This window comes from Miniopterus schreibersii (genome assembly GCF_964146895.1).
Source record: "Miniopterus schreibersii genome assembly, chromosome: 9".
NCBI classification, from domain to species: domain Eukaryota; kingdom Metazoa; phylum Chordata; class Mammalia; order Chiroptera; family Miniopteridae; genus Miniopterus; species Miniopterus schreibersii.
The window spans coordinates 73382753-73404234 of record NC_138118.1 but is presented as its reverse complement, the minus strand read 5'-3'; the positions used below and the strand labels follow the sequence as shown (position 1 = coordinate 73404234).

At 45.6% G+C, this 21482-nt stretch overlaps 1 protein-coding gene across 7 annotated transcripts in view; it reads right to left on the bottom strand.

Annotated features, from left to right (window-relative positions):
• The window catches only part of PALS2 (protein associated with LIN7 2, MAGUK p55 family member), a 62310-nt gene extending 43486 nt beyond the window's left edge, over positions 1-18824 (bottom strand). The window contains exon 1 of one of the 7 annotated variants that reach the window (XM_081146892.1): positions 18521-18824. The gene's annotated coding sequence lies outside the window, so the exon portion shown is untranslated. Of the gene's footprint in view, positions 1-17825; positions 18279-18520 lie in introns of those variants that run through there. The other 6 variants (XM_081146890.1, XM_081146891.1, XM_081146888.1 and 3 more) reach the window with 6 other exon arrangements.
• Positions 18825-21482: the final 2658 nt, after the last annotated feature.

Sequence of the window (21482 nt, the reverse complement as noted above, 5' to 3'; positions counted from 1 at the left end):
CAGCAGCACACACGTTAAGGATCAGGAAGCAAAGCGCCTTTCGACCTTTCCATGACGCCACCCGAAGGTGGAAGACAATGACATGACGAATTTAAAAACACTTCCACCCTAAGATTCTTTACCCTGCCAGACCATCAATCAAGTGTCAGGAGAGTTAAAAATAATCTTCAGACCTGCTTACGACATTTCACAAAATTAATCTACCACAAACACTTTTTCCCAGAAATATTTTTAAAAGGGAAGTGCTGCCCTCTGAGAGTGACGCAAAGGGAAAAAATAGAAAAGGTAAGATATGAGAGAGCCAGGAACTCAAAGACCCAACCCAGGAGAAAGGCAAAGGTGCTTCTCTGTCAGATGGCAGGTGTGTATCAGGCATGGGAAGGGACCAGTCCATACTGGACAAGTCAGAGGCTCCAGGAGCGACACCTTTAAGAAAGTGAAGTTGATAAACCTAAGTAAACATACTGAAAGGTGATTTAAAAAACTAACCAAGATCTGGGGGTTGGATTATTGATAAGTAGTATCTATGGAAAACTAAGCAAATAAATATTAACTCCAAGAAAATAAAAAATTCAGGAATAGCTAAAGGTAACTACAGTTTACTGATGAACCAATTAACAAATATTGATCTAACCACAATAACTAATATAATTATATTGGGGGAATTGAGGGATCCGAAGTGTATATCGTACATACGGAGAGAGAGTGAGTGAGTGAGAGCACACCTGGGGAGGGAGGGCTCAGCGGAAAAAGAGCTAAATCTTCATTTTCCATGATGATTAAAACTGAAAAATCGAGAATCAGCAACATAAGTATGCCATTTACTGAGAAGCAGCTAAATGCAAGAGAACCAGCTAAAAAGTTCAGCCTCTGGGGAGCAAGAAATAGAGATAAAGAGAACTGGGAACACTGTTGGTCTTTCATCTATACGTGCATTAATGATTTTAATAAAAAGTTAAGCCTACAAAAGAAATACATCTCTCATGTGTAAAGAGTAGCCAGTGTGAATGCAGAAAAACCAGAGAATTGTAACCATTCTTCTAAAGTTAAAAACAAGCAGGACTTTTTTTTTTTTTAAAGGCAAAAGCCCGAGGACGACCAAGTTGTCCTTGGATGACATGCTTTATGATATTCTTCTTTGTATATTTCATGGCATGATATGTATTTTGGTAAAACAGTCCACTAAAATATAATGTGTAAAATCAATATTTAAAAGTCTATAAAGAATATTTTCAGTTGTTGTAAGATATGTATATTCTCTACTCATAGGTATAAAGATCGAACTTAAACAAAAGGAAACTTTTTAGTCGATCTTACTTATCAGAAAACTGCTTCTAGTGTCAACCCAAATCAAACCTCCTAAACTCACACACTACCAGTTCCACTCCAACGAGGAACCAACCATTGACCTGTAATCAAATACAGTACAGATCACAGCACTTATGTTATACTAACATGAGACAAACCTCTCCATCTAAAAAATATTTTATATACTAGAATCAGCTATCAATGTCATATTTTATTCTAATTTCACTGAACACTCGGGCTGTTCTTCAATTCTACTTACACCAGCCTTTGAGGCAATGAGCAAAACATCACACACAAGGCAATGCATCAAAAATAAGCACAGCCGGGTCGGGCATGGCTCAGCAGTTGAGCATCGGCCTGGGATCCAGGAGATCCGGGTTCGATTCCCAGTCAGGGCACACGCCCAGGATGTGGGCTCCATCTCCATTGGGGGGCGTGCAGGAAGCAGCCCATCAGTGACACTCTCGTCATTGATGTTTCAACTCTCTCTCTCCCTCTCCCTTTCTCTCTCTGAGATCAATAAAGATATATTTAAAAATAAATAGGCACAAAAATTTATTTGATGTGGGGACACATTCTCAAAGGTATAATGAATGCCACCCAATCACGCTCTCAGACAGGAAGGCTCAGGTAAAAAGATAGGGGAACACAGGCTCCCCACATAAGGGGTCTTTGCATGAAATGTCAAAATATAGTCCAAATGTTAGAAAACTTCTATTCCATGTGCCCAGATGAAAACCTTACACAGAATAGCCTTACTCATTATTTAACACGTTTTAGAAATCTAGAAAGTCCAAAGAGGTACTATGTATCCCATCCAAGAGGAGAGATTATTCTAGGCTTTAACCTCACATTTATTTGGAAGACTTCCCGGTTGTAAGAAACTTCAGGAGTATGCAATATGTTCAAAGCGGTGAGAAAGCACGCCAAATAGATGAAATGACAATTGAACATTGGTACTATTTTAATCTTTTTCTCACTGCATATTTCCCTACGGCGAGCGTGAACACCAGAGCAACTGGGTATCCTTGCCAGCCCCTCACTTCTAGCAATTAATTGTTGAGCTGAATACTTTGAGAATGTGGGTAACAAAATTAACAATATGGTAATCTGTGTAGTCTTTCATAAATTTTTAAAAGGTTACATAAAGACACTGTTTCAAATATTGCAGAATATTGTACAAGTCATTTTCTATAATGATCGCTTCCTGCTTTAACAGAACTCCCTTTAGATGCTGTGTTAGGCCTGATGATATGGCATCAACGGTGTAGTTTACATTTAGACTTAGTGAAAAGAGGCACCCAGTGCCTGGCTACTGCCTGCATGCATTTCGATATAGGTCGCCCAGGACAAAACCACAGGGAATCCAGTTTGTCCTCCCTCCCCCCTCCCTCCCCGCTGCTTTCCACAGCTTTCGCCTTCATTTCACGGCCCTTCTTCCTATTCTTATGCCCAGACTTTTCGATGTGTTCAACTACCCTGGCTCTCCAAAAATCTAGGTCCCCAATGTTGCTGCATAATTATATTACTTGCCATTTCTTGGGTTTCTCTTACATTCCCTATTTAAAACATATACCACACTAAGTTGTCACATGAATTTGTGACAGAAGGGAAAGGAAAAAAGAGGCTATCGTTTATTAAAGATTCCCAGCCACCCCCTTACTTCTCAAATCTCAGAAGAAAATACGCCCCCCCCCCCACGGGGCTGCTGCCTGGGGAATGAATCAAGTCCCCCCCACCCGCCCACCGTGGGACCATGACCCATATAGGTAATCCTTCTCCTATATAACTTCAATATATATTTTTAAATTTATCTTTATTGTTGAAAGTATCACAGATGCCCCCCCTTTCCCCATTGACCCCCCCTACCCCCTCAGTATTTTTCTTTATATCATGCTCCTGTATTTATAAATGTGCTACCATCTTCCTCACCCTTCAGGAACAATTTTTCCAAAGCCCTACTTTGAACCCCACTTCCCTTTTAAGTCACAGCCTTTTCTCCACCACACTGGGTATCGTTTCTTCAGTTCTCCCCCACCCCATCTCAGCCACGACTGTCTTTCTACCAGTGCACCCCTGAACTTCTAGAGTGAGTCTGGGGCTGGCCTAACCGCACATCCTGCTTGAGGACAGACCGTCGCCGCGGACAGTGTCCCCCAGGGTTTTCATTCTTTTCTCAAGTGATCTCACTCGCTTCTAGGGCTCAACTAGTTTCCCCCTGAATATTATTTCCGGATCCTAGTCACAGGCCTCACCTTTCTCCTTTCGAGGGCTACCTTCTTAGCATACGCCCCCTGGGGGTCTCAGCGATGTGGCCTTTCCTTGAACACTTTGCAGACTGCTCGCCCTAACTGAGCCTTGTCCCCCTAGAGTCTAGCTCTCAGCATTGTGACATCACCACCCATCCATTCTCCGGGGCTTAGACTCTCGGAATCACCAGGTTTTCCCTTCCCCCTGCCCTCCAGACATCGAATTCTTCTCCAAATCTTTTCACGCTTTCAGGCTTCATAAAAGTCTCAAATTCATCCTCAACACAATTTCCACTCCTCCTCCCTCTGGCTTAGGGTTTTTATCTTCTTTTGCCTTAAAAGCCTCTTAATTGGTCGACGAACCTCCAATCTTTCTCCACCCTAGTCTCTGCTCCATCTACACCCACAAGTGTTCTGATTAAAGTGCAGGACTCAGCCAGAGAAAAGTTAAACCTACGGAGATTATTTTTTAAACAGCTCAAGTTAAGTAGTGCTGTTCCTAATTCGCCCTCACAATGTAGTAGCCCTGCTTTGAATAAATTTGTATGAACCTAACCACTAATTAGCAAAGCAGGTCAAAGCCTCATTACTTTATTACAAGAAAACATGTAGTAGTGGAACTGAACCAGCAGAATCATCTGAAAGTGTTTTTACACAACTGATAAGCACTAATAAACACAAAACATGGCTGTAGGATCATGGTCCAGATTTTATTAGATATTCAAATATGAATCTTTTTTAGTATCTCAAAACTAGATTTCAGAATAAATTTCAATGACAGTTTATTGTTTTCAAGAGAACACTCCATATATGCACTTACAAAAATACCTATAATTCATAACTCACCATCCAGCGATAAACTGGTTCTTAAAAATCAGCCATGACGGAGGTGACTGAAGAGCAGTAATCTTAAGTAGCTGACTCAAAATCTCGCTCTCTCGCCCTCCACTGCTGTCATTTACTCTGAGCCAGCATCTCCTGCCCATTTACTGTAGCACTCACTGGTTCCCCTACTTTCACTCCAGTTCTCAGCAGTATTCTCCAGGGTGGCTAGAGCCATCATTGTCAAACACAGAACAGATTCTGTTACTCTTCTGTGAGACCTGTCCCAAGGCGTCCGTCCCACCACAGCCACGGCCCACAGGAGCCTTCAGGCCTGGCCCCTGCTCAGCCCTCTGAGAGCACCTTCTGCAGCTCTCTCCCCTCTGCCTGCTCGTCTCCAGTCCTACTGGCCTCCTTCTGTTCTTCAAACATGCCCGGTTCATTTCCCATCTCCTCCACTTTCTGCTCTCCCTGCTTGAAATGATCGTCCCAGATATCCACATACACAACCCGACTCTCTTCATTTCTGTCTCAGTACAAACATCATCTCCCCAGAAAGCAAATCCAAACAGCCAATCTAAACTAGCCACACCCTTCCCAAACCCTCAACACTCTCCCTGTTAGTTTCATTTTCATCAGCGTACGTATCTGAAACGATCTTTGCTTGCTGTCTCTCCTCACTAGCAACTCGCTCTCTCCTCTAACGCAGTACAGGGCCTTGACACCCAGCAGGCACTCAGGCACTTATCCATCAATTAATAAATACATGCCAAGGTCTCTCAAATCTCTATCTCCTGAGCTTCAGGCTCATATTTTCTTGGCTAATCTCTGTAAAGATGTCCCATGGGCACCATAAACTCAACAATGTCCACAACTTATTACTTCCTAAATCTGGTCTCCTTCCAGTATCCCGTCTCAATTAATGGCACCCAGGCATAGCTGTGCAATCTTTCTCCCATCTACTCTGCCACCAAAACCTTCAATCTTATACCTCGCACATAGTTTAAATACGTTCCTTTTTCTCCATCGCGTCACTGCCTTGGCTCATACCCTCCCCCACTCCACCCAAACACAAATGTGACCATGTTTCTCCCCTGGCTGGAATTCCCTGGTTCCCTATGTCCGACGAAATCCAAATTCCTTAATGTGTCGTAAGGGTCTCACATCTCCCCCCTTAACGGTTCAGACATCCTCTCTTCTCTTTCCGGCCGCGCTGGGCCATCTGCTGTTCCCTAAACTCCCTGCTTCCTACTGCGGGAACTGCACCTCCACCGTCTCAGGAGGAGCCTTCCCTGCGCAGGCTGAGGGCACAGGGCACTACTGCACAGAACAGCTGCTCCTCACGATTCGTGGAGTCTGTACCTGTGAATTCGCCTACTTGCTAACATTTACTTTTCAACCCAGCATCAACCCTCGCAGTGCTTTGTGGTCATTTGCGGACAGGTATGGAGCAGCTTTAAGGAGGTGCCCTGAGCTGTGTCCCCAGTTTAGGTGCAACGAGGCAACGTTCTGCCTCTTGCCTCAGCTCTCACACTAAAAACAAGTATCTTTTTTATGGTCAACTTAGTGCCATGTTTTTCACATTTTTTGCATTTTTGTTGGTGATTTTTGCTGTCTAACATGTCCCCCAAGAGAAAAGCCCTTGTGATCTTGCTCCCCAGCATGTGTCATCAGTCTGCCTCAAATAAATGTGTAAAAATTCAAAATATATATATATTTTAAAATGTCCCCCAAGCATAATGTGTAAGGTGCTGCCTAGTGATCATGAGCACATGAAGGCTGGTCACATGCCTTATGGAGAAAGCACAAGTGGTGTGAAGAGCTTCCTTCAGGCATGAGTTATACAGTGCTGTTGACCATTTAATATTAACGAATCTACAATATATATTAAGGCGTCTTTGAACAGAAACACACATAAACAAGCTTATGTATTAACCAGCTCATGAAATAGAGGCTCCCAGAAACCACCCTGTATTTCCTCTAGAAACAAAAGCTTAGTGTTCGCTAATCCAGTGTTTAGAGAGAATTTATAGAACATAGCTACCATGAATCACGAGTAATGAGAACTGACTGTGTTTTCCTTTACATGTCTGTTTCCATCAGAAAATGGGTGGGCTCTCTGAGGGCAGAAATGGCATCGTATTTCTCTCTGGACACCAATTCTCACTGTTAGAGCGTCATCCCTATGAGCCAAGGTTGCTGGTTCGATTCCCGCTCTGGGCACATACAAGAGTCAGCCATGAATGCGTAAACAAGTGGAACAATAAATTGGTGTTTCTCTCTCTCTTCCTCCTTCCTCTCTCTAAAATAAATAAAATAAAAATTTATATAAGTAAGTAATGGGGGGGAGAGAGAGAGCTGTCCCGCTCATTAGTCTACCCAAATCCTTCCCTTCGGGTAAACTGGTTTGTTCAGACCACCAAGGACAGAGGCCGTGCACTTGACTACTGTGGGATTCCGAGACTCAGAAGAGTAGCCTCTTCAAACACTTAGATATTTCTCAGCTAAAATGTCTCCAGAATTAAAGCGGGCTTGCTGATGCTGGCTGTGTGCTCATGCAGTGAGGACCTGACACCTTTTTGGGGAGGCAGCAGCCACAGCACCGATGCTCTCCATGGCTGGCAGAAGCCCAGGGAGGGAGTCAAGACTTAAAACAAGAACCATATACATCTGAAGTGGGGTGGGTGGGGTAGGGTGGTTCTGTGGTGCAGTGCAGTTCAAGAATGTATCACTCGGTAACTAATGAAAACCTACTGTTAACACTGATCTATCTACAGAGAACAGGCTGATGGTTGCCAGAGGGGAGAGGGGAGAAGGATTAGGGAGCTGTATACCTAAAACTAATAAAAATACATGTAAGTAAAGGGAAAAAACCCACAAACCAATTGATCAACGAGGTAGATCAATTTTAGATTGATGGAAGGAAAATAAATGGAAAATTTGCATAGATGAAAAGCAAAAGATTAAGATATAACCGATGTGTGCAGAAGCAGGCAGGAAATATTTACTATAAAGAAAATTTACTCGTACCCCATGGCTCTGCCTCTGCAAGATGAAGCTTCTGCACACACACATCCACACTCACAGGAACGCAATCTGGACCCACAGCCCTGACTACTACAGAACAGTCTCCTCTATACTTTGCTTCCCGCCACTGTCCCCTGATGGTAACAGAACAGCCAGTACACACAGGCTCACTGCACTTAGGTTTTACTATGTGGCCAGTGTGCTTAGATCAACATCAAACTGAGTTAGGTTAAGGAAAAATGAACTGGCTCTTTGAAAATATTCTCCCTTTTCCATTAGTGATAAACTCATTCAGCTTTTATCTTTATATTCCAATGAGTTACCTCATTTTTAACATAACAATAAAATTAAACCCAGATCCTTGCATTCTCTGTTCTGTTCTAGAATTTTGATGTTTTTCACTTACTATGAAACCATTATAAACCTTTCTGTATGTAGCTGTTAAATGCAGGGTGATCTTCATCGACAAGCAGGAATATAATTATCCTAAAAAAATAACTACTAGATGCTCTTTCCTTTAAGTTAAGTATTTTATTTAAGTAAACTTCTCGCACAAAGAAAAATTAGAACAGGTTCCAATACTATCAGAAAAAAGTCTTGCGTAAAACTGGAACAAACAACTATCAGAAAAACCTGGACTCAAGAACGAGCTCAACCCAGGGAAGCACCGTGAGCACAGGAAAAGCCCACTTGCAAAAGAAAGTACCTAAATCATGTCAAGAGGCCTTTAGGATTTGGAAATAGGGTGATTCCTCAAGAGCTGAATTAGTAAAAGGAAGCACAAGATATACAAACTTAGCAAAAAAAAAAAAAAAAGCCACCCTAAGAGAAGATAGCTAAAAGTATTTGGAAAGATCTGTCTAATCAAACTGTCTAAGATATATCCTAGGATAAGACAATAAAAAAATAAACAGACAAAACAAAAACAGTGACAATCAAGTTCATTGTGAGCTGTTGGAGGATAGTGTGTTAGCAGGACAGTACCTGACCAAGCCTAGAAAAAGGGGAGTAATAAGTTGACCCAGGTCTCTAAATTGCCCAGGCCGGACTTGCCTACTCTGCATCCCAGGGTTTCTCAGTCTTGGCACTACTGAATCTTGGACCTGATAATTCCTTGTTACGGAGGACAGGCCTATGAATAGTTTTAGTAGCAATCCTGACCTCTGTCTCCTCGATGCTAATAAGCACCCTCATCTTCACCCCAACTGTGAGGACCAAAAATTGTCTTCGGATATTACCAAATGTCCCGTGGGAGGCAAAACCACCCCCTTAAAGAACCAGTAGTATATTCTAAATAAGGCAAGTAGATGCACCAAGCTAACGTAGTTTGATGTTTCTAGCATCGACATCATTCCGCTTTTCTTGCTCACCTAGTAAATGTCTCATAACAATTTAGCTTTCTAGAGAAAAATGTGGTCATGGCTGCAGGAGGTATTTGCTATACAGTTCTTTGGTGAAATAAAAACAAACAAACAAACACAAAAAGCTTTATATTTGTTCTGATAATAAAAATGAAATCACATACTTTGCATATTTCCCTACAACTTCTAATATTGTTTTAAGTATATGTCATACATTTGGGTGTTTATAAAAATTGTTTTGATGCTCCTTAATATCTTATCACCTTCCTTTCCACTATCAGCATCTTGATTTTCTAAGTTTCCCTTTTTCCTAATTTTTACAGTTCCTCTCCTCCACCACAACGCCCACATAGATCATCTATCATCATTACTGTAAATTGAAAGTTAATAGTGTATCATGCAGGATAAATGAAACTTGACTTACTAATTAATACCCAGGTAAGTGGTTTCAAAAGAGCTTTTTATTTTTTAATAATAATATAGTTGGGAACAACCTGCTTAGATCTAGGGAAAATAACAATTTAATTTTAAAAATAATAATCTAAATGAACCTTTACAACAAGATGAGGACTTATTTTGGAAGCGGTCCCCAAGCTCTGAAAATCCATGGGCTGTCCTTTACCGAGGAATCCCTTGAAAACTTCAGAATACCTCTGCATGTCATCTGGTTGGGCATGGAGAATTCGATTTCCCTACATTCACCTTCCGCTCCCCGTTCCCTCTAGCACCGACCGCAGCCTTCCAAGTCCTTGCTGCCTCACCTTTAAATCGTCACCACAAGTCTTTGCCCACTTAGTCTCTCCTTCACTGTAATCCACTCAACATGAGAAACCACGTTAAAATATTTTTTTAATCCTAATAGTGCATTAATAATATTAATACTATTTTTTAATTAATTGTGTATTAGAAAAACACATGGTTTTCTGTCAGTTGGGAACATTTAAATTTCTCTCAAAAATCTAAGCTTTCCATCTCTTCAACCTAATTCCTCTGTTCTCTAATATGAACTGTTTCAACCCTCACTGATCTACTTCCTATATGCACAACCATGTATCTCATTCCCACTTAAATGAATTCACTCATGTTACTCCAAACGATATATATATTTTTTTGCTTTAAACTTGTCTATTCAATGCCTAATCAATTTATAGCCTACTTCTTGCTTTTTTTAGAGTCAAAGTTTTAGAGCTAAAAGGGATCTCAAAATGTATTCAATCGAATGAGTAGCAAGTCCCTCCCTACGGACAGGATTTCTTTTCCTAAACTCTTTAAAAACTTATAGTCTGCTGCAAGTGATAAACTACGACTTATATGCTGATCTGTGTTGCTTCCCAATGTGCCCAATATTGAGTATTAAGCATAGCCTATGATCATGGGACAATACTTGGCTGAGGGGATAGAAAGACAGTTTTTTTACTCAAATAAACTATACAAAGTAGCCCTTTTTAATATGCGAATTTCTGATAGACACAGATTTACTTTCGGTGAAAATTTCTACTTGAGTGTAACAAATTCTAAGTTGCTCTTTATGAAGATATCTTGGGAAAGAGGGAAGTGTAGGTTTGGAAGATAAAAGAGGAGGGAAACAAAGAGATGGCAAAGTAGGAGAAGATATCTACAGGGCACTCTTAGAAGCAGAGACAAAGCCATTGCCATCCTTCACTCTAGAGCCGGCTCCTGGGAAAGAGAGGGAGGCCACGAGAATGCGAAGGCCAGAGCCGGCCAGGTCGGCGTTCCCTCATGTGACGTCCTGATGAGTGAGTGCTGCTGAAATTATCATGAGTGGAAAAGAGCTATAAATACCCACTTGGCTATAGCAAGCTGAGTGAGTTAAATAAAGGTTACTGAAAGCACACTTTTTAACTCAGACACCCATGCTACCTCTAGAACCATTGATCGGCTGCCTCCCTGACAAGCTCCAACCTGGGATCAAACCTACAATCCAGGTATGTACCCTGACCGGTAATCAAACCCGCCACCAACTGAGCCACAATGGTCAGGGCAGTCAGGATGGTCCTTTTCTTCATTCAAAACAAAATGCTACATTATCAAACACTACTTACTTTTGTAGTCTTTTAGGGGGGAGCAGGAGAAAAAATTGGGACTGTGTGAATTTTATAAAATGGGAGAAATTTCTGAGGTCACATAGTCATCTTTGCACCCAATATTTAATTTGCTTTTGTAAAGACACTGAAGCGTCATGTAAAAATAAGACATTAACTTTACTCAACAGCACATAATTAACTGGACTACTTTAAAAGCAAAGTTCTTTTAAAAAAATATTTACTAAGTAAGACATAGCTTTTACACTGGAAAGAAAAAAATAAAAGTTATGACTCAAGCAAAGGCAAATGAAACCATGCTTACCCAACAAGTAGTATCCACTGTACATATAACACTGTATCAGTCAGTAAGAGAAGGAAAGGATACTGACGTTTACTGAAAACTTAAAATGTACCAAACTCTCGGCTAGACACTTTACTCATGTCATCCGTTTAAAATCTTAACCAACCCCATAAAGTCGCTATTACAATCCGTTTTAGTGATGAGGTATATTGAGTTTGGTAGTAGCAACGATGACTAAGCTCCAAGCCCTTGGTGTCCAGAGGAAAAAGTACAGACTTTCAAGAGTACAACCAGACATATATGCACAAGGCTCAGAAGTGAAAACACACAAACCAGTCGCTCATATGATGTGTATGTGCCAGTTATGTAAGTGTTGTGTTAGAATCTGTTCTGTACTGAAAAGCTAAGCTACGGATGAGGCCAGCCAGTGACAGCTTCTGGGGGAGGCAAGCTTCAACCCTTATTAGTAGAGAAGAAACCAGGGGGCAAAGAAGAGTAGGAAAGTGGGCAAAGCACGGAAATCGATCAGACGTTTGTACAGGTACCAGCCTGGATGAAGTAGAGACCGTGGTGAGGCAAGCCAAGTTCTAGAGTCAGGGTTATCTAAACGGTATAGGACCCTAAAAGCTACGCTGAGTGACTTGGTTATTAAATAGACACTTAAAGGGCTCACTATTTTACAAATACTGGCTCTTGGGGGACTTTAAAAATATAAACATGCTCTGGCCCCACAACAAACCTACTAGACTAGAACCCTTTGGCCCAAGAAAACTCTGAAGGATTTTGATGCCCCGTAAGTAGAGAATCCCTGTACAGCGTCAGTTCATGGTAAAAAATGACCTACAAAACAAAAATACCACAAAGTATATGCTGTGTCCTCAAAGTTTTATGCACTCAAATCAATCGTCTTAGCATTTTCCTAGGTTAAAATTCCTCCCAAGATGTAGCCCCTCTGGGTCCCTCAACAGGCTTTTCCTAAGCTAATCCCCACGCTTTACTTTTCCTTTCCTGAGCATATGGCCCTTGATTCACTCAGTGTCCTTTCCCTCACACTTGCTGACATTTTTTTTTTCTAGAAAAGGTCAATCCATCTTCAGCTGCCCTCTCCACCTTTTCACAACATTTATCCAACCCAACTAAGATCTAACAATTTTATAAAACAAAGGAACCATGTAAAAATAAAGTTCCATTAATATACTACATAATAACTCATAAAACTGCTCTACTGACCATTTATTGTAATAAAATCCTAAATACATCTACAAGTGAAATTCTAAATCACGTCTTACAGGAGATTTCCAAAAGCATGAATTTACAAAGTGGTTCTATAAAGGGCTAGTAAGCTCAGCTCCTTCCCTTCAATCTTTACTTAAGGGCTTACTAAGTAGCTAACAAAGCGGAGGAACTGATAGATACAAAGTATATGGAAACCTCCTTGATTTAGACACAAACTGCACCAGTGCCAGGGTAGAAGGCAGGGTGATCTGGAAAGGGGAACTAAATACGATCCTAAAAGGACAGCGACAAGGATGATGATGACGATGATGATGACGATGATGATGATGGATGGACACACAGTGACTTGTTGCCTTTACCCTAGCCTGGGTTTGTTTCATGACTAAAGCCAAAAAGAAAGCAACACAAGTTAGTGTTAAAAAAATAATAATAAGTTGTACTCTAGCTCTTTCCTCTCCCACAAACACCGACATCAGTTCATGCATATTCCCAGGTGTTTCTATTTACCTTAGCATTCTTCAGAAATTTTAGTCACATCAAACTCTGTTGACTTCTTTTTCCATTAGAAATGTGAGAAAGCACCTGTTAGCCATCTCCGCTTCAAATGCACTAGCGAACTTTTCCGATGTGTCCATTTAATAGGTGAAAATGGTACCCCATAGTTTTAATTTATGATATTTATATTACATGTGAGGTTGAATAGCTTTTTATGTATGCTTAGGAACCATTTGGATTTTCTTTTCTGTTAAATGACCTTTTCCCACTTTATGATCTATCTTTTTCTTATCAATTTATAAGAACTCTTAGCCTTCTGTCCGTATTACAAATTGCAAATATTTTTCTCAGTTCCTGCATTATTACTGTGCTATTTTTATTGACCGTTTCTTTCCTTTATATATGTTTTATTGTCCTCAACCAAATTGTACGTTCCTTCCATGAAAGAAAGAACATTTCTTTTGAATATCACCAGGAGTGCGCTTTTCAGATCTTCCAACCTCATACACCAGCAAAATTCAAGAGAAGGGAAACCTGCTTTTGCGGGGGTGGTCAAGTGTGAACATTAATTATCACTGGGGCACCTATGTGGGTTGTCTCTCCAATCCCATTTCACGTGGTTACAGCAAGGACAAACCAGTTCTGATAATACAACATGGTTTCTGAACAGGGGAGGCAGGGAGGGTACTGGGGGAATCTGTTTCTGTTGTCTGGGTGGGTACGGGGAAAACTCAGTAGCTGTCGGTGACATATTTCCCATTAAGAGGACTAGCAAGGGGTCCTCTCCAGCAGGAGCAGAACTGAAGCCAATGCACAGCCAGGAATCGAGAGAAGAGATAAAGTGTGTCGGGCTGTCGAGGGAGTCCCCGGTCACAGCCTCTGGACTCCCGTTAGCCACTCCCTGCATCTTTACAATACATTTCTCCTCCTGCTTATACCAGTTAGGTGGATTTCTATTACAACAGCCAAAAGTAACCTACTTACTACCACTACCATCTACTCATGTCATTTCATAAAGGGACATTTTAACACCAAAACCTCAGGAAGAAGAGAACCTCAGATTTTTGTTTTTGTTTGTTTAAAGGGGGATATTTATTGAATGGTAGCTTCGTGCCAGGAATAGGTCTAAGTTCTTGAAATGCAGTGTTAAACAGAAGACATAAAATCACTCTTTTCTCATGGAGCTTACATGCTAGAGAAAACATACGGATAATAAAATAATATAAATTTCAGTTGTGATAAATGGTTTGCAGGGGAAAAAAATTTTTTTTAAGGCAATGGGGTAGCGGGGAATGAGGATGGTGTCCTTCTGAAGGGTGGTTAGATAACAGTGCTCGTCTGAAAAGGTAATGTTTGAATGGAAACCTGAAATGACAAAAAGCAGCCAGTCGTGTAATGTTTTAGGAAGAGAATTCCAGGCAGAGGGAACAGTACTAAGTCAGAAACAAGCCATGGGATTTCTGAGGGACACAAACAAAGGGCAGTGTAGATGAAATATAGTGAAGGGGAGGGTGAAAGGATGGGCAGAGTGACAGCCCTAAGAGGAAAAAGTGAAAGGCAGTGAAGTAAGTAGGGGTCAGGTCTTGTGTAGAAACTAGTGGGCAGTAGAAAGGATTTTAAAGTAATTTGAGCTTTATGAAAAACTCACTATATTACCTTTAATTCTCATTTTGCCTCTCATCAGTGATAACTTGAACATGCAGGTCTTTTTTTAAAAAATTTTTAAAAAAAAAATTGATTTCAGAGAGAGGAAGGGAGAGGTAGAGAAGCAGCAATGATGAGTCATTGACTGGCTGCCTCCTGCATGTCCCCTGCTGGGGATGGGGATCCAGCCAGCAACCCAGGGCATGTGCCCTGACCGGGAATCCATCTCCTGGATCCTAGGTCGATGCTCAACGGCTGAGCCATGCAGGCCGGGCAACGGGCACGCAGGTCTTTAGAGATTACCATCCCCAAGTATTTGACACAATCCTCAGGTTAGCCAGGAATGAACATTTCCTAAGCAGAAAATAGCTCTTCTCGTGTGCTACAAACTTTTTAAAAAAGAATTTTAGGAAGGAAATCAAAGCCATCTGAAAGAAAACACGAATAACTTAGGATAACAAGGTGACAGAAGCGACTCTAAATTCTATCCTGTTTATTACACTGTGAGTGAACCTACTACGGTCAAGCCTATACAAAGGTCTCAAGGAAAAACATACAAGCCTAAGTTCTAAGCTCTGGTAGAGTAGCATCCTTTGTTAACTGAGGTCACTATTACTGAACTGGACATCGACATGGGTAAACACTGTCATGAGAAAAAGTGAAAACCAGACTTCTGACTTTAGAATAGCCAAAGCTGGATGGCCAACAAAGTTGTGGGTTTTAATCTTATCTCTATAACTGTAATAAAGGAACAGCCTCCCCTACGTGGTGAAATTAAGAACAAGAGATGCTTCAACATCTCTCTTCTGAAAGCTTTTTAAAACAGGAGACAAATCGGTTTAAAGAGGTTAGGATACAGCACACCCCACAAAAGAGTGATGCCCTCTCCAGACCTTCCCAGACAGCCAATATCTGTGTACACTGAGCCGGTAATTAAACCTACACTGCTTCTAAGATTAATGTCAGGAAAGCCAGGTCTTTGAAAGCTCTAATGTATTCATGAATCTCCTCTTCCACTATGTTAGATATTTAGTTAGCCCACTTAATGGTAGACCAAAAAGTAGACTTAATAACACAATCTATAAAGGGAGGTCCTTTGTGAGTATGATACGAGCTAAAGAAATAAAAGTCATTACACACCTTGATCAAGATCTGATTCTAAGTACAACCTCCTCAACGCAGGTCCAGCAGTTTGGCAAAGCGCCCAGGGATGATTAGCAGCCGGTCTGTGTGAGGGAGGGCTATGGTCTGTCTAAATTGTAAGGTCTCCCCCCAGTGGTCACACACAAATAAACAGGGAGAGTAGGGGAATCACTGCGGCTTCTGTGAGACTGACCAAAAAATACTCTAAGCAGGACCTGGTTCCTTCCATGAAGAAATAAAACCTTTAATTCAGTACTGGGCACCATATCAGTAAGGAGATCTGTTATACACATCTGCTCTTATGATATTCATAAATGTGAAGACTATTTTTGGAAGAAAAGAAGCTACAGGTAAAACAAAGCTAGCATAAATTTTTCTCAGGCTATAACTTAACAATATTCTCAAACAGCTCAGCATTTGTTTTATCTAACGGGCAGGTGTCCATCCTTCCTGAGAGAAATACCAGCACAGCTCTTGCCAGTTAACCACATCCACCTGAAGCAGAGTTCTGGTACAAATTTAGTCCCTTACCAAATAAATCATCTTGGGAAAGAAAATTATCATCAGTAGTATATACCTAATGTCTAATTTGCAAAATGCTACTTTTCAAAAACCATCTGTAACTAGGTAATGTGTAATAAAGTAAGTTACGTCAAAAGTACAAATGAGTCCCCTTGCCTGTTTTAATATTTATTTTCTTGGTGTTTTTACGATTAGATAGCCTTTGAATAGCACTGCCCCTGTATTACTTGCAACTCTCAGCAATAATTTGCTGATATGACTTTTAGCAAAGCCTGGGTGTCTAAAATGCTAAAGGGGTTTAATTAAAACATAGGTTGTCTTCTGCTCACCATCCATTATTAAGTGGTAAAGTATATAAATAAACAACTTCAATTTTTAAAAGGATTTAAAATAAGGTAACATATATAGACAGGGCCTCACAATTATGGTTTTCTTGGTTATCCCAAGCTAAAAAGAGGGAAGGGGAGGGACAGCAGCAGGCTGTGTAGTCTTCTGGAACCATTTTAGCCTGAAACGAGACTCAAAAAAAAAGCAAACTGCTCCTTCAAATGTTTAAGAAAAATATGATTCATTTTTAAAAATCCAACAGTTGGCCTAGAGAACAGCAAAAAAAAAAAAAAAAAAAAAAAGATTCTGTCTTACATGGAGCTACCAGACTTGCTTAAGCACCTTAATTTTTCCACTGTCTATTTAAGCTAGAATGTAGGGGGAGAAAAATCACTTTGAAATTCTAAATGGAAAAGGAATAAAGGTGGTATCAATTAGAAAAAGACTTTTTTTTTTCATATATTTAATGTGCAATCTCTCTATAGGACAAAACGGTGCAATTAAAAGTATTACCATTTGTATATTATGTAACCCCAGTCTAAAATAAACACGGACCTTAAAAAGTAACACGTCGTGCAAACATATACTTCAACATGTATTTAAATGTATGATACATTTCAGATACAAATGACCTCAAAATGACAGAACCCGTAAAAGTTCTCTGTTTACGGTAATAAGGCCTCAGAAGACAGGACTATAATCAGGCCTGATGCCTTATCATAGCCCAGTAGGCGCCCCAAACAAGCGCTAGTTCTGCGAGGTCTGGGGCTGCTATGCCTGCGCACCGCAAGGGTCTCCGCATTGCCAGCTGTGCGTTAGTTACCTCGCCTAACATATTCCATAGACATAAGTTTCCAAACGACCGTTCTGAAAGACTTCAATGGGGAGAAATGGCTGCTAAGTCACAGTCCAACTGAAGAGCCTTTGAACGCACCTCCAGTGTTCCAAGCCACGCCACAGAAAGCCCAGTTCAGGAAGCAGAAAGTACAATTCCAACAATCCCCAAAGGCGCAGGAAGGAGCAAGGCACGGCCAGCTTGACCTTAAGAGGCTGCTTGCTGGTAAGGCGGAGAATCTCCTGAGCTCCCCCAGCAGCCTTCCAGTCCCCAGCCTCCCTCCCGCGAGCGATGCTCCAGCCGAGGCAAGTTTAAAGGCTGGAACCCCCGGAGCTGGTGAGACTGCGACGAAACTCCCAATAAAGTGTTAAAAAGTCCTTGTGCAAAAACCACCCACCAGCCAGTCCACATCCTGCCATCACACCGACCGTAGGCTACCTCGAACGACTCCCTCCTGTCCCTTCACCCAGCCACCCCCCCTCCCCCCCCAAAAAAAAGCCAGCCCGGCACCTTTCTGGTTCCAGATAAATGTCCCCAGGATCGGAAAGCACCGCCTCGGCCGCGAACGCCTCCGGAGCGGCGAGCGCGCGGCCCACCACCACTCTGGCCAAAACCCTGGAGCCTCGTGCCCGGGAGGGAGCAGCTGTAGTTGCAGAAGAGCCGCCTCTCCCCAGAACTCGGAGCCCAGCAGCAAGCCCGGCGCCGGCGGAGTCGCCCCCTCTCGGAGCCGACCCCACGGTGTCAGTCACGGCCACTGCCGCCCCGGCGCGGCTCCCCATTCATGCTTCAGAGCCGCAGAGGGCGCCGGCGCCGGCCCCGGCCCCCGGCCCCCGGCCCGGCCGCGCCAGGGAGCGCGTGGGGACAGCGGCGCGGCCGCCGGCGGCACGGGCCAGACACGTTGTCGCGCTCCGGCCCGTCGCCCGCAGCCAGGAGCCAGGGCCCCGGCGAAGGCGCCCGTTCCGCGCGGGCCGGGCCGGGCGCGCACAGCAGCGCGCCCCGCCGCCGCCGCCCCCGGGCCCCGCCGGCGCCCGCCTGCCCCCGGCCCCCGGTCCCCGGCCCCCGCCGGCGAGAGCCCAGGTGCGGAGGGGGCGGGGCGGCCGAGGGCCCCGCGTGGCGCGCAGCGACCAGCAACAGGGCGCCCCCTGCCCGACGCCGGCGCGCGGCGAGACCGTTACCCCAGCGACGCGGGACCCCCGGCAACTCACCGACTCGCACCTCGGCCGCCTCCGCGCCGCCGCCGCCGCCGCTCCCGCCGCCCGCCGCTGCTGCTCCCCTTCAGCCGCAGGCGCCGCCGAGCAGCCCCATCTACAAACTCGGGGCTCGGAGTTGGGAATTGGAAGCGCGGCTCTCGCTTCCCTTCGCCTCCGCCTCCTCCTCCCCGCGCCCCTCCCGAGCTCCCCACTCCGCCTCGGCTCCGGTCGCCCGCGCCGCCGCCGCCGCCGCCGCCACCATGCGCGCGGCCAGCCTCCCCTCAGGCTCCCTCCTCCTCACGCCGCCGCCGCCGCCACCGCCGCCGCCGCCGCCGCCGGGGCGCGCTCCCTCCCGGCCTCGCGCGTGCGCCGGACGTCAGGGAGCGCGCGCCCGGGCGCGAGGAGGCGCCACCGCCCCCGGGAAGCCGGGCCCCGCCCCTCGGCCGCGGCGCGCCGACCAGGTGGAGCCCCTCCGAGCGCCCGCAGACGCCGCCCGCGCCCCGCGCCTCGCCGGGGTCCTGGCCCCGAGCCGCGCCCCGGGGGCTCAGTCACACCCCCGCCTCCGCCGGGCCTTCCGGGCCTGGCGGCCGCTGTCCCTCAGCGCTCGCGGTGGGCGAGATACTCCCGCGGACAGGAGAGGCTCCTCCCTGCCCTTTCCCAGAGTTTACGTTCCGAGGACCCAGTCATGGGGCACAAAGGCTGCACAGACCTGAGGAGAAGCCTCCGGAAAAATCCCCCCTCCCCCTCCACACACACCCGTGGCAGTTTCTGCCCCGCTGGCGGTGCCCTTCGCGAATTTTCTCCCCAAGGCCCGAGGAAATGGGCGGACAGGGGCTCCCCTCACAGCGCCGAGGCCCCCTGGCGCTCCCGGGCCGGCTTTGCGGGGCACGCCCCGGACGCCCCCGGGTCAGCCCGGGCCTCGGGCGGGGGCACCGCACGGTGCTGCCGCCTCTCCTCCGCCTCGGGGCCGGTGGACGGCGGCGAGGGTCCGGCGTGCGCGCGGGTTTCATTTCCCGGCGGAAGGGAGCCGAGCATCGCAGCGCAGCAGCGGCTCTGGCTAGAAAACAGGGAGGCGCCCCGAGAACCTGACTCCCCGGGCACCCGCCTAACCCCGAAACGTCTCCGCGGACCCGCGGACCTGGGACGGGGGCTTATGGAAAGAGCTGTTCCTCCCTAAAATGGACGAGCCCGTGAGGGTGTTGCTTAAACGTGAGGAAACGTTCCCTGCAGCCTCCGCAGACCGTGAGCGTGGGGAGAGCAGGGAAAGCGCGGCGCGGGAGGAGCGGGCCCTCAGGCGGCCGCGGGCGCGCGCCCTTCCCGGCTTCTCTTGGGCGAGCGGCCCCGTCCCGCACGCCCCAGCGCTGGGCCAACGTCTGCAGGACGAGGGAGCGCGCCGCGCGCGGCTGCGGGACTCGGCGGTGGGGTTTCCAGCTGTGTCGTGTCCCCGCCCCACCCCCGCCCCACCTGTGCGTGGGGTCAGCGTGGGAGGGAGCGAGCGGCCTCCGCGGATCAGGCGTATTAACAAGGCCCAGCCCCAACCAAGCAGCAAAGATTAACTCCCTTTTCCTCAGGATCATTAATTTTGCAAGCCAACATTCAGGGGGAGTTTGCAGAGTGTTTGTTTAGAGCCTTCTGTCCTGGACCAGCAAACCTGAGGGAAGGGAACTTGGAAGCACTTAAGGGGACTTGAATGTCCTAAGGGGTTCGGGGTAACTTTGGGCCCCTGTTGCACCCCACCCCCCCTAAGGTGAGAGGGGAAGAATGATGTTTCTCTTCTCAGAGAGTCAGCAAACCTTTCAGACCCCCTTGGCCGCCTCCTCGCGGTGCAGGCCCATTTGCGTCCCGCAGGCTGCGCGGGGGCTGGATCCCGCGCGCGCGCCCCTACCCAGCTCTGGGAACTCCTCTCTCCCCCTCTGACCCCCAACCTCACCACGCTCCCTCCTACCCAGCTAGTGCCCTGAGCTCCTCTGGGGGAGAGGGGTGAATGTCACGTCTGGATGTGCTGCTCCCTGATGCTTTCATTTTCTCAGGGGTCTTCTGGAAACAATGTGTCCTAACTCCCACCCCACTCCCACCCCCACCCCACTCCACCCCACTCCCACCCCCACCCCACTCCACCCCACCCCACCCCACCCCACCCCACCCCACCCCGTGCCCTGCAAATAGGACCAAGTTAGCTGATGAAGGTTGTGGGACGTGTAGACCTCGACTTGCAGCTGGACCAGCCCTGCCAGCTCCCTTATCCCTGCACGTGCCAGGGACGCAGCATTTGGGAGCAGGCATCTAGGAACAACTGACCTTTCATTCCCAGTCCCGAGCCCGTTCTCTATAGAAATGACAGCAGTTACTAGATGGAGGCTTATCATGGTTGTAAGGCTCAGCCCCATCCTCAAAGCCAGAAAGAAAGAAAAAAATGATTTTGCTCCACAACCATCTCCAGTGGCTTCTCTTCAGGGTGCTCTTGCCAGGGAAGTTTCTCTTTCAGTGGCTACATTCTATCAAATGCTCATGATACAAGTTATGTTACGAAACACTACTTATTATAAATAATAGTGCCACTTGATGACGTTCCGCGCCCTTCCTCTAAGCTTTAAAGATGGGACCTGCCAGGATAAATGTAAAGTGACTTAACAGGAACACTGGGACCCTCCCCATTGCTCGCGGGCCCCCTCCCTGAGAGGTCATCATTTCCAGGACGCCACCCATCCATTTCCCACACCTGTTACAAATTCTTCACTCCAGGAGAGGGGAATGTTATGATTGAAAATGATGGGGAATCCTTCTCTTCAGTGTCCTTAATGGTCTGGCTTCATTTCCTTCAAGGTTACTCTAAAAAGGGGTCATAATTTTACCACAACCCAATATCTCCCGTAATAACTCAATTTAAAAATCTGAATTTTGAGTCTTAATTCTGGAGCATCCATCACTGGCTTTATTTTCTCCTTCCAAATATGAACAAAGGCTTATCTACTTTTAA